The following is a 14,183-nucleotide window of genomic DNA, read 5'->3' on the forward strand; positions in this document are numbered from 1 at the left end:
TAGTTAAATGTGTAGGTTGCATATACAATCTGCAAATTGTAAATAGCATTTTCTGGATCATCCCACTGACATCCATCTTTATGATGCAACTCGATGGACAGCCAGAGAGCAAAATATGAATGTTTGCACTCAGCTCACTGTGATGTTTGTAACTCACTGAAGGCACACATTTGACACAGTTGATGTTAATGACATGCTGGCAAAAGAGGGATGTGGAGAAAGAAACATCTTTCCTGTTCTTGAACTGTTCTCCTCTCCCATGTGGAAAAACCTTGTTTCTCTGTGCACATTTGTTTCCCATTCATCAATGAAAAGAAGAAGCTTCTTCTTCTTTTTTCAAGGAAGAGAGGCTAGGGTTCAGCCTGATCTCTTGATTTATTATATCTTGATTGGACATTGTGTTGCTTTACTTTTATCCAAAGCAAGTTGGGAGTTATTGCCATGTTCTGTTATTGAGAGTTTGATAGGAGTGTTTTTTTGCAATTTGATTTGCAAAATGTTGCTTTTTTCATGACTCTCATTTCTAACATGAAATTCCCTGCAAAGTAAAAAGCTTTCTTTTTCTTTCCCCTTTTGAATTTTGTCCAAATTGCAGTTTTCCCTCAGTGTATTTTCTTTATTTCACTTGATTTTTTCTTGCGCTTGAAGTGGTAGGGGTTGGGTACCACTTTTTTTTATTTTTTTTATTTTTATTTTTTATCCTTGTATATTTTTTAAAATCCAGTTTTTTATATCCAGTCTTCTTCTTCATGTAATTAAGGAGTGAGGTAAGACCACTGTATTTTTATTTTCTTTCTTTTGATAGGCTTAGTTACTACAATTGGGTTTAGACAGTTTAAAAGTTGCCTTTGGCAATAATCTGAGGTTTGATTGTTATTTTTGGCTGAGCCCGTCGAAAAGTTTTGTTCCCGCACCTGCTGCTTTCAGTCCATATGTTCCTTGAGAATATAACGTTTGTCCTTAGAATCGGTAGCACCATGCTTAACCAGAAATGTTAAACGTGATTTATTATGACTTTTTTTTATCATTAATTAAATTAAAACACTATATTATTTAATAATGTTGTTTAGTATTAATTCATTATTTATGCACAGAAACTTAAGTTGAATTTGCTAACATTTCAATGTCAAGTGGCATTTACAGTTTGGTCTATATTCATGAAGAACATTGAATATCACTTTTAAGTGCACCGTTTAGTAATTTTGATTATCAGATGATTCAGTTTTTAATCGGATATTAAAATACTATCAAATGTATCGTTTTTGCGAGTCAAAACTATATGGTGGATATACAAAACTATAATGGTGGATGATCTCATGTGTTAATGATGTTCTCTCTTTAAACATACAGAAAAAACTTTACTGTATAGCCTATATGTTTTGATCAAGGCCTTGCAGTGTTGGCTAATGAGGTGTTACAAACATGTAAACCAAGCCAAGTATTAACAGAAAAACCTCTGTTCTCCATTTCCACTGCTATGTGGATTCACAGCACCATGACCAACAGCCCAAATGCAAACATGTTGGCAGAGTATAAAAGTCAGGGAAAGAGTACGAACAAGAAAGAGAGAGAGAGAGAGAGGGGAAGGGAGAAACATTATACCATGATGTTTTGGGTGTAAATCTCCCGTGTGTAAGGGGATTTTGAGGTTTTCAGAGGAGGCGATGGTAAATCGATGGAGTCCATATGTTAACGGAGGTCAGGGTCTTCTGTAAGTGACATTACACATCGCAAAACCACAGCCAGCTACCAGATGAAGGCAAACGCAGCCTATGCGGAAGCTACTGTGTGAAACAGGGGCAAGAGATTGCTATTCGTCATGCCGCACCAGCACATTTGTACATGAATATATCTTCAGTCCAGGAAACTGACTTGCACTAACAGTGACTAAACTGTATTCTGTAAAATCGACTCATTTCCTGTTAGTAGCTATCTCAAATCTTAAGGTTCGTCTCCATGGTGTGACATTGTGTCCCACTTGATGCATAGTGAAGAGGTGAATTTCCCTCTAAATAGCCTGTAAACTTAATCATGGGCTTATCCAGCCCTCCTCAGATTCCTCCTCAATGGCTCCTCTTGTTTCCCCTATGCAACATTTCATCACCATCGCCTCATAAAGACATCAGTCTCTCCCATGATGGCGGGAAGAAGGAGGGACACTGTGAGCAGTGAAGCTGTGAGTCATTGCTATAATCCCAGTGTCTTTATTGCATGGAATGGCAACATTTCCTCCAGCTGCGTGCTGCCACGGGATCAGTTGTCTCTTTCCTGTGGGTGTTGTAATGGAGGCCGAGGGCAGCTAGCTGAAGCCGTTGATTTGACGTGAGGTGCGAGTGATACAAGGCATGTGGGGCTGGTCTGAGGAAAGCGAGAAGAAACTCCCAAAACCTCTACAGGCGTACATGTCATGCATATTGCATCTAAGACATGTTGAAAGCATAATAAAAACACCCCGTTATGTGGAGCCACACAGTGATTTGCACTGCCACTCTAAGGCTCAATCCCAATTCACCTTTTGCCCCTACCCCTTGGCCTGAGATACCCCTCATACCCCCTCATACATACCCCTCGAAACTGAGATTTTTCAGTGGCACATTCTCAAAGTTCGCAGAATGCGTTGCGAATCATCGGCGAGATGGCTTCGCAAACGGTTAAACATTTAAAGGGTTAGTTCACCCAAAAATGAAAATTAAGTCAATAATTACTCACCCCCATGCTGTACCAACCCCGTAAGACCTTCGTTCATCTTCGGAACACAAATAAAGATATTTTTGATTGAATCTGAGGGCTGGATCACTTTTCCATAGACAGCCTGAGGGACTGCCTCTTGACGGCCCAGAAAGTCATTAAAAGAAAAGGTTTAAATATTCCATGTGCCTACAGCGGCTCAATTATAAGTTTATCAAGCGACGAGACTACTTTTTGTGCGAAAAAAAAACGTAAATAACGACTTTATTCGACTTTCCATTACTTCCTATAAGATGACGTACTGATATAGCCGGAGGCGCAAAACGTTCTGTTTACAAGCAGTACGTCATCTTATACGGTAGGGGGCGGTAAAACTCCTAAGCGATGAGCAGCCGGTAACAAAAAGTAGTCGAAGAAGAACGGTCTCGTCTCAGTTCTCGCGCATGCGCCCATAAGGAAGTAATGGAAAGTCGAATAAAGTCGTTATTTACGTTTTTTTTTTCGCACAAAAAGTAGTCTCGTCGCTTGATAAAGTTATAGTTGAGCCACTGTAGGCACATGGAATATTTAAACCTTTTCTTTTAATGACTTTCTGGGCCGTCAAGAGGCAGTCCCTCAGGCTGTCTATGGAAAAGTGATCCAGCCCTCAGATTCAATCAAAAATATCTTTATTTGTGTTCCGAAGATGAACGAAGGTCTTACGGGGTTGGTACAGCATGGGGGTGAGTAATTAATGACTTTATTTTCATTTTTGGGTGAACTAACCCTTTAAACTTAGCGCCAGATGACACCACCGTGCAATTTATTTACTCTTATGATAATAATAGTAATTTAAATAACCTTTCCGAAACAGAAAATACATACATTTCGAGGAAGGTATATTATAATCATCATGTTTCCTCAAAGTTAAGAGCAGCTGCACTGATTGTCAGTCTTTGTCATGGAGAAATCTTGTCAAAACTCTGTAACGTCAGAGCCATCGCCGGTGACTGATGACGTATCGGGTTCATGAAGGGTTCTTCCATTTCATGGGGGAATATTTCAACCCCTTGGCCATTGTAACTCTGTTTTAAGGGCCAAGGGGTACACTCGAAAACAAGGGGTAGGGGCAAGGAGTGAATTGGGATTGAGGTTCTAATCTGTGATATTTAAATATACTGCTTATTGGTTTTAATTTGTGTAGATTTTCTTGTTCTATTTCCCTTTTCAGCAAGAAATGTTGTTGGCCCCAAACCACTACATTTTATATTCAAAATGTAATAATATTTCCATTTTCCATGACATGTATGATGTTCATTTTTATTCAGAAGTTCGGTTTACCTTTACAATACATAAAATGTACATATCCTACATAAAATGTTAATAAACGCCACCTATCTACATTTTGATCATTGCTTTGAATCCGAACAGGTTGACAAAAACTTGATTTTTTTTCAGCTTTTTGTTACAAATATGGCTTATTTTTTAATGAAACCTACTCATATTCAAGTGTTGGAAAGAAAAAGAAATTTAATATGAAATTAGAATAAAATGTTTTTGTTTGTCAGTTTAAATGCTATAGGTTCTTTCTTTTGATATATTTCATTCTTCAGATATCCATACAACAAAATATTCTTGAAAGGGGGGCATGAAAAATGTAGTTGTAAATTAGTTATGTTCTCAAAGTTTATTACTTTGACTTAAAGTATATTTTTATATACTGAAAAGAGGGCCAATTTAGTCCCAGGTAGAATTGAAATAGTACACTTACAAGTCTACTACATTGATATTAGTATAAAACTTACTTAAAATATACTTGACCTTTACTTAAGTATACTTAATAAAATTAACTTGAAGTACACTTATTTTTTGTTGTAAGGACGGTCACAAAGAAGATTTATAAACTTCAGAAATAACTGCCTTGCAAAACAAAGTTTTAAGGGATGCTGAACACCATGGATTGTTCAGTTCTGCTGTGTAAGCGAAGTCAGAATCATTGAGAACAAATCTGAATTGATCATAAAAAGGTGTTTTTATTTGCAGTAGGGGAAAGAATAGCTCAGAGTAATTAGTTTACAAAAGGCTTTTTGTTCTTTCCAGCATTGAGTCTGGAGCGGCTTTCCCCTGCTTTACGACAACAAAGAGTTCTGGAAAAAAAGTTGGGTGTTTAGGAAGATACTGTGCTATGGCTGATTTTTGGTTTGCAGTGTTTCACAGATGGCACAGCGGGTGTATTTGCATCGTTAGTGTTTCTGAATCTAATCCCCATTCTTACGAGGTTACCTGGTTTACAAGCAAGTTTAATAAGCGTTCCCTCACTATGATCATATGCACATCATAAGCTTCTTTTGTGAGAAATAAAATAAATAAATAAATAAATAAAAACACTCAGACGCCTGAGTAGGGGGAAAAAGCTGGCGGATCTTTGTGGTGAGATCCTAAAGCCCAGCTGCATATTTTGGTAATCACCACAGTGGCTGGTGGATTTGCACACACTCGTAGAAATAGGCTGGCTCAAGCCACCCAAATCTTTGTTTAATCCGTTGTTTCAAACAACACACCCATGAAATATATCATATCATAATGCAAACTGCTGCTTAAAAAGTGCCTGCATGCTTATTAAATGTTGTGGGATACTAAATAAATATTGCATGTTTTAGTCTTAAATGAACGATGGTAGCTACTTATTGGTGGTGATGGTCTTATTTATTAAATTACAATTACTGTACAGTCAACGTCTAAAATTTTTTTTTTACTTAAACTATTTAAATAAAATATTTTTTTTATATCTTTTGAACGACAATTTTCGTGAAGTAAATGGACTACTTGCACTTCGCTTCGCGACGCACTTCCGTTTGGAAACAATACATGTCACTTACTTCCGGTTATGTTTACTTTCAATGTACTGCGGTCAATCGTCAATGAGTTGAACAAACACCACCTAAAATGAGTGTCTGTAATAAACGTTTTATATTTTGGAAAATTTATTAACAGAAGAAACTCAAAACTCATTGGAACATGAAGTTTAAAACCAAACCAAGCCAATCCGAGAAAGCTGCGGCAGTAAAAAAACGCCATTATTTCACCACAGGGTGTCAGTGATCGTCTACGTTGGTGAGAACATGAATAACATCAGTACGAAACACCAACATTTATTTGGATTAAATGTAATCATTCAGTGTCATTTTTCAATGTCAATTGTTTTACTATTTACATGTTCATGACAAAAATGCTTAATTCATTTTCAGAGTTGACTTATTCTCCTCTATGCTGCGGGCGTTCTACGATCGCACCTTGCGATCATTCATTTATTCATTCATTCTACTATTTTAAAAAGACAGGAATAAAGCACCAATGCACACTTTTTTTTAGTCAAATTCATTTAAAAAAAAATGTAAACTCAAGTATAGAATATAAGTACTATGATTCCACCTGTGGAACACTCTGGGTCGTGCGGTGTATGGGACATGAGTGTACTGATCTTAGGTTATGAATATATAGGAATATAGGAGCATTATAGCAGGCTCAAAATAAATATTTCAGAGGTAATTATTCATTGTTTTAATCTATTGACATTCATAAAATGTAGTGATAATCTGCATTCTCATGTATGGACGTGCGATGACCAGTCTAACCGGAAACTCCTGATATGTAATAAGTAGAACACGGAAGTAGTTGTGCAAGTAGTCCATTATCCAGCAAATGCGCATCACCTCACTTTAAAATAAGTAAATACTACCATCTAGTGGCAGTGTTGGAAAATCAGATGAGTGTTTCTTAATTACAATACACATGTTCATGAGAGCCTATTACAACACATGAAACGAATACTTAGGGTATGTTCAAGATAAAACTGAAAGAGACGACAATATCGATGTTGCAAAGAAAGGGATTCATTCAAACTAGTCTTACAGATACAATATATCACTAAAGGTATTTCCAACTTCTTATTTGTAAGCAAAAAACGAAATAACTTCAACGGGATTTAGCCTAAATCAGGGCCTTCACATGGTATGCAGCAAGAAGAGTAAAATAAAATATATTAGTTCCAGTGTGGATGTCCTCCAAAGAAATTGCTTTGTAATCTAGAATTAAAACGGTTTCAAGGTAATTAAGCGTTTTAGCATTACGCCTGCCAGCTAGGGAAAGTTTTCTGAAACTTGGCTACTGTTGTGGCTAGCGGTCTCAAAGTTATGAGCAAGCGTTCTTCCAGTGACGTTAGCGTTCGTTCAAAGTTCGTTTAACGTTTGTAATGTTTGCAAAATACTTTTTTCATCTGCAGATGCTGCTGCGAGCCTCTGAAATATGTTATACCTGATCTTGAATGAGTAAAATAATAAATGAAACATATTTTAATCTGTCATGAAAAAAACTTAAGCAATGTCACGTGAAAGAATTTGCCAGTCACTGAACGGTACACTGGCCACCGCGGTGACGTGATGCGATTCTCACAAATGGCGTCATGAACACCGGTTTTTGCTTCCTACCTCTGCACTGATGCTAAATGACATCTGCTCGCGTGCATCTGTGGCGCGTGTTTTTGCTTTAGAGGTGTTCAATGTCTCTGTTGTTTCCCCTACATCATCTCTAGCGATAACGCATATCTCAGCTTTGAGAGGTAAGCAGTAAGCGTGACATTTGCAGACATCAGTCACTGTTAAAACACGTAAAATGTATTTAGCTTTACACATAAATAGTTAGACATGTGGATCAGCAGTTACAGTCAGCAGTTACAGATACTTATAAAAATTTGAACCATGATCTTGGTCTTGGACCATGGTCTTATCCCATGACAAGATGGTAGCATTCGCTTAATGTTTTGTCCTGTGTGATGGTAAGCATCATAGCGGAACATTATCCTTTTTACCTTTTGACTTTTTGTATTGGTTTCCAAGGTTGTCATTGCATATCTTGACTTAAATTATGGAGATATTTTTGGTGCTAAAAAACTGAACGCCTGTGACAGTGGAATTTGTAGTTGTAGAGAATAGCCACAGATGTTTTAAGAGTGGCAGACTTGTAGACTTTTTTGCTACTGTTGCAGCAGTGAATATGGTGCAAAACACATTTACACACCTGCATCAAAAATGTGAAGTCACAGAGAAATTTTGCTCATCTGCAAATCAGTGTGTGAATTAATCCAATGAGAGTTGCACGCTTTTAAAATATTTTCTCACAAATGTCTTGTATAATTTTCTAGCACAAACACAAGTACATAACTACTTGAATCTGCTGTGACGAATCTCAAACACTGTTTTTCGTTTTTTCGCAAATTAAGTTTCAGACGCTCTCAGACGAAAGCAGTCTGTTTCTTTGTTTTGAATTGTTCTGTTTAAAAGTAGATATTTCAATATAGATATATTTCTCAGGTCTGTGAGGCAAGTAGGCTACCTTATATGCTGAGTTTCGGTTCATTTGTGAGACAAGCTCCAGTTCACGGGCCGGCGCCTCCGTTTCGTGGTTATCTAATGTCTGCTATATTTACTTCTTATTTATTAAATCCAGGTAATTGGTTCATGAAACATTGATTAAGATACAATTAATATAATACTAAATTAACTTTAAATAAAGGCTTCGTGCTTTCTATTTGAGGTATCTGTGAAAGTTTTAGTGCCGCTTCTAGAACTGTTACATCTGTAACGTTGTTTTTTCCTCATAAATGCGAACACGAAAAATAAAATAAAATGAATATTTTATGTTGTGGAGAGAACCAACCCTTCTTCATCCGGTGGGTAGCATTACTTTTGGTTTGTGCAGTGTAATATACAAAACCATACTAAAACAATATTAAGCCTAAAAATGAAAGATGTTTTGCGTCACATTTGTAATGCATGTGTATTTCCCTCATGTCATATTAAATATAAAATGCATGTGTAGACTTATATTTTTCTAATGTCTGGATTTGTTTATTAAGGGTGTATGGATATACTATTACACACAGCATGAAAGGGAATATTTGAAAAACCATAATAGGGGCACTTTTCTTATGTGGCGAAAAATTAAATAAAGAAACTCAAACTCAATGTGTCTGTTTTTCAAAGTTAGCAACTACAGTATAGGCTTCAGATTTCTATTTGACCTCTAAATGAAATTTTATCTCCATTGTCAGAGGACACTTGAAAACATATTGCCAGTTTTATTGCTCACTGGTGTTGACCTTGGTAAAATGACACTTTTTCAAAACATGGTCTGATCTGTGACTGTCCACTCAGCACCTCATATCCATTTTACATGCCAAATCCAATTCATCGTTATGAACTTTGAATAAAATATTTTGCCAGATGCATTATAAATGGAAACATAATCTAAATAGCGAAATGTACGTTAAAAATGTCAAAAAAAAAAATCTCTAAAAGTTTTTACAATCTGTAAGACCCAAAGTGACCGAGGATAGAAAACGGTCCTGACTCTATAAGGACAGGCCCGTAGCAGAGCTTTGCTATCACCTCAGCATCTATCACCTCTATTTCCAGTGATGCTCTTTGAGCTTTAGGTGCGAGTTTCACTTAAGTGTTGAATGTTTAGTTGGATGGAACAAACCCTGCGATGCAGTGTCACCTTATACAGCCCAGACAGAAACTAGAGCTTATCTATAGAAAGTGTTCCTTCACCTCTGTATCCCTGGCAGCAAAGAGATAGTTTAGCCTAGTGGAACCTGTAAGAAGATGAGGTGTTTTACTTTTCCATGTTGGCACACACATATTGTTTTAAAGTGTATGAAGTAGCATTATTTTGTTCCGGTGTTTTATTATTCAGTGATAAATGGCAGACTAAAAATCATTTGGATTTGAGTGTTTAAAGCTCTGAAAGGTTGTAGTTTCAAACCAGGCCAGTCACATCACCCCTACTATTGAAAAGTGGATAATTAATATAACAAAACAAAAGCCAAGCTGACTTTTTTGGTTTACGCTAAAATCTTTAAAATCTGTATCTTACTTTGGTACTTGATGAGATGTATTACAACATGTGTAATAACATCCCACCAAAAGACACAAGCTTAAAAAATTTATAACAAGCATTTGAAAATAACAGAAATGGAACCTTTTCTTTAGTTACTATTTATTTGGCATCTAAATTTATCATAATCCCAGATAGTATATTCATAAAACATTCTGAGTAGTTGACAATGATTCAGCATAAATGTTTTTTTGGGAGAGTCGACAAAAACACAATAGTCAGGGTCTTTGGTAGAATGCTCATCTGATTACATTCATCAACTTAAAAAAAAAAAATGTTTTTGATTGCCATTGTCCATGAAGAACCTTTTACATCCATGGAACCTTTCAATTGCACAAAGGGTTATTTAGAAAAAGAACAAAAGATAAAGTAGAAAAGTTAATTTTTTTACACTAAAAATGTAAAAAGAGTGTAGAATTTAAATATTTCAACTGAAATTCACAACAGCTTTGTGTTTTTTTTTTTTTTTTGTAACGCATCTGGATCAGATATTTTTGAAAACTGCCTATGTACATTCGATGTGTTAGAACATAGAGAATCATCACAGAAACGGCAGTGGAAACAGTCAAGCAAGATGAAACCCCTGCATACTTGTTTATTTAATTCTTATGGATTTTGTATGCAATCCATATTTATAATGTACTGGTTAGCATATGTGAAACACTTTGCCTTTCAAAGTCTACAAGGCTGATCCGAATGTCTTTTGTTTAGTTTACTCAGCACTTAAAAATGCACATGAACAGCATTTATTATGCTTTTGTTTTTCACCCTCAGATTCTTTACTCACATTCACAGAGACACACACACACATTCAGAGTTCATGATCTGCATAGCCGGGTAGCAGATTCGCTGAGCTTGGGGAGGAATACATTACATATTCAATACATACTGCAAGCCAAAGCACTGGCATCATCCTGAGCACACTCCTCCCTTTCTTTCTCTCTCTTGCTTTCTATGTCTTACACCTTTCAGTCAGGATTCTGCTCAGCCCCATCTGTGTTTCCACAGTGAAAGCCAAGCTGGAGTTATCAAGCAGCAACACAGCACAAGACACCGGTGAGTGCGCAACTGCAGTATGACTTTTAATCTATGCTAGTGTCATACAGTAAACTAGTCTTTGTATATGATTTAACATGTTTAATGGTGCCAAATCTTTGTTATTTGATGCTCAGTGAGTTGTTAAACCGCATCCTATTCTGTGGGGAATAACCTTGGCTCCTCCTTAACAAATGTAATGTCTGAAAATGTTAGGAGAGATGCCATTGCATCTTTACTTGCACACTGATGTGTAAACTCATGTTTTAGCACTCTATAGATGATCTCTGTCCACTTTTGCAGAGTTTTGGCTTTGGTTCAAACTCCACTGTGTTTGGCTCACTGCAGTCATAGCGTTGCTAGCTGCCTCGTACTTTCAGTTATACTGTATTTTCGCTAGTGAGAATGTTATGATAGTCTAGATGGACTATTCTGGAGTATATGGGAAGGTGGAGAGGAGGTCCTAAGCTTCCGGGTCAGCTTTGTGTTGCTCTGTATGTTGATGAGTTAAAGGGATAGATCACCCAAAAATTAGAATTCTGTCATCATGTACTCTCTCGTGTCATTACAAACCTGTGACTGTATGACTCTTTAGAAGGTTGAAGAATTTTTTGAAAATGTCCTTTTGTTTTTGTCAAGACGCAATGGTGTCTTCAAAATATATTATTTTGCGTTCTACAGAAGTGATAAGGTTTAGAATGACATCACAGATTTATCATGTTTGTGTGAATTTCCTTTAAAAATGTTACGGAATCCATTGTCCAATTGAGTTGAATTGTATGTGAATATACCTGGATCTATGGAATGTATATGAAGTTCTAAGTTATGCATCATGCCACATTTGTTTTGTTGCAGTAGTGAAGTTAAACTGTTTTTCACAATTAATAACAGATCAAATCCTCAAACTTCATAACACATTCTATACGATCTGTACTTTATATTAGGGATGGGCAGTTTTCAAAAATATTGTATTTGAATATTCGGCTTCAAAAAAATCGTATATTCGCGTATTTAAATGTCGTTTGACGAGAAATGCGTTATTTCAAAAAACATTTAAAAAATTTTTATAATGAAAAGGAAAAATATAAAGAACATAGCATAAGCATTTAAGCTCAAGCAGCAGAAAACATTTTGAAGAAAAAAGTAAAATTCCGAATTCGAGTATTTTATTTTTCGAATAATAATTACAGATCGAATATTTAAAAATGTTTAAATATTCGTGCACATCCCTACTTCATATATCATTAAATATACGTAGAGTATCCTGGTACATTGTAAAGAGATAGATTATTACTTTAGCTTAATGCCACTGCAAGTATAAAGTATGAATGTTTTCGTATAGCTCTACCCCTAAAATCTGTCATCTCTAAAATCGTCTTGAGCTTAAGATTGGGGAAATCTAAAAAACGACCGCGGATAAAGAGACACGGGATGCAATTCGTTCTGTTGTGGAGAATATTCCCGGCATTTGCAAACTGAAGCCCGACCAAGAAGAGTGTTTGTTAAACATTTTGAATGGAGGTGATATTGTGGCGATACCCCTGACAGAGGGAGTATCTCGGTCTCTTTTATCTGTCGAGCTCGAACTAGCACCCTTTTGACAGGTCAGTGTCTCCTTTCTTTTCCAGTTCTTAAATATTGCCATGTCATGTTGTAATCTTGCAATTAAGTTGCAGCATTTACGACAGACTCAAAATGAACAAAGAGCTGTTTAACAGAACCAAACGTTATGTGATTGGCTTACGGGTAACCAATGATTTTATACTTCAGACAACCGCCCCCTTGCGATAAAGAAAACACTTTTAAATGATGCCACTCCAGACTCTGTCTACGAAGCAAAGCGAAGTAGCAGAGTTTGGTATTAGCACAGACAGGCCCCAAGGTATGACAACAAGACGTGACATCTCGTTCCCCTTCTTGAGGTTGAATACTTTGACCTAAGATGTTCCCTTTTGAAGTAGAACTTCGACGCCGCATCTGATTTTTATGCTATGGGGAACCAATATCCACTACGCCATGCTAAGGGAATGCCTACCTCACTAGGCTATGAAAATGCATGAACATTGTGGGAATAGAATATATTGACTCTATGGAATACCCACCCAGAATCAGAAGCATATTAACCCCATGGGTGCATCCCATGTGACTCGTATATTGGCACTACTACCTAAGCCAATATACCAGGGAAAATCCCCAGTCTTCTATGCTCTACAGCAAGGGAAGTCCTGGCTGTTATGCATTCATTTCTTTCCTTTCTATTTCATTCCTTCCAGCCCTATATGGCCCCAAGAACAGAGCTCTTAGGAAAAATAAAAAACAGCCTCAGCTCTGTCAGGTATATCTCACCACTATTTGACAACTTAGGGAGCAGCCTTCAGCAGGGGAGCATAATCAGCGCCTCCTTTCTGTATTGACACCCATCCAAGGGGGAGAAAACATCCTTACCCTTTACTTAGGAAAGGGTGACAAATGCAGGAAGGACACAATCCAGTTTGCCCAATAACTCTCATCACCCATGCTCTAAACTCCAAGGAAAGCTTGGCCCTACCAAAGTAACTGGGGAAGGCAGCCCACAGCCTTCCTTGAGTCAAGGCACTCTATCTAAGACCTGCTATGGTTAGCACTTCGTCTTTTTTTGGCATTAACCAAAGGAAGCGTCAAATGATGAGGGATGCCCCACAATCGAATTTCCCCTACGAAATAGTAAAGGGGAGCATACATTCCTACTTAAAAACCCAACAGTAGTTAGGGAGGGAGGGAGGTAAACGAAGTATACTGCCCTACATAACTCTATTCAGCCTGCATAAACCCTCTCGGACCCACAGAGAGGGATATAACACCTGAAAGCTGCTGACTGAGACCCTATTTCTGTAAACTTCTCTACGACTGCCTCATTGGCAGACCAAAAGGTCAGAGTGTAACAACAAAGCTTCGATGAGTACGTTTTTCCCCTCTTTCCTTATCACAGATGCATGGCAAATATAGCAACTATAGAAGGGCCGATGCACAAGCAAGTTGCTTTGTGGCATGGATGGCTAGATCTGTGACTTAAGCAGCTTTTTTGGACTGCCTCAGAAGATGGACAGGCCACTTAATGGGAAGGCCTGGAGTCACCGCAACACCCATGTCTCAACCTTTGGGGAGGACACCATCTTCCAGCAACACCACTGAACAGAAATTGGACGGATCTCATGGTGTGCAGGGCCCCACAGGCCTCTCTTGACTCTGCATATGCCTTGCCAAGAGCCACAAGGTGGTAACCAGAAGAGGCGGATTATTTGATAACATCCACCTCTAATCTCCCCACCTGTGACCCCATGATCAAGGCTGCCATGCTGCTTCAGCATACAAGGGTCCGAACTGCAAGATGCAAACACCTGAATTGAAATAGGAGCTCCCTCATCACGGCTCATCGGATTCAGTTTCCTCAAACTGAACCGCTCACTCCTTTGGCAAAGTGGGAGACTTCAAAGAGGATGCAGCACCAGGGGAGAGATAGATAGCAAGCTGCTCTTCAACTGGGA

General features: G+C 37.6%; 1 protein-coding gene across 1 annotated transcript in view; it reads left to right on the top strand.

Annotated features, from left to right (window-relative positions):
* Nucleotides 1-10,460: 10,460 nt before the first annotated feature.
* The window catches only part of kcnab2b (potassium voltage-gated channel subfamily A regulatory beta subunit 2b), a 104,657-nt gene continuing 100,934 nt past the window's right edge, over nucleotides 10,461-14,183 (top strand). The window contains exon 1 of the mRNA XM_039651932.2: nucleotides 10,461-10,680. The gene's annotated coding sequence lies outside the window, so the exon portion shown is untranslated. The remainder of the gene's footprint in view (nucleotides 10,681-14,183) is intronic.

Source organism: Pimephales promelas, chromosome 20 (genome assembly GCF_988280905.1).
Source record: "Pimephales promelas chromosome 20, fPimPro1.hap1.1, whole genome shotgun sequence".
NCBI classification, from domain to species: domain Eukaryota; kingdom Metazoa; phylum Chordata; class Actinopteri; order Cypriniformes; family Leuciscidae; genus Pimephales; species Pimephales promelas.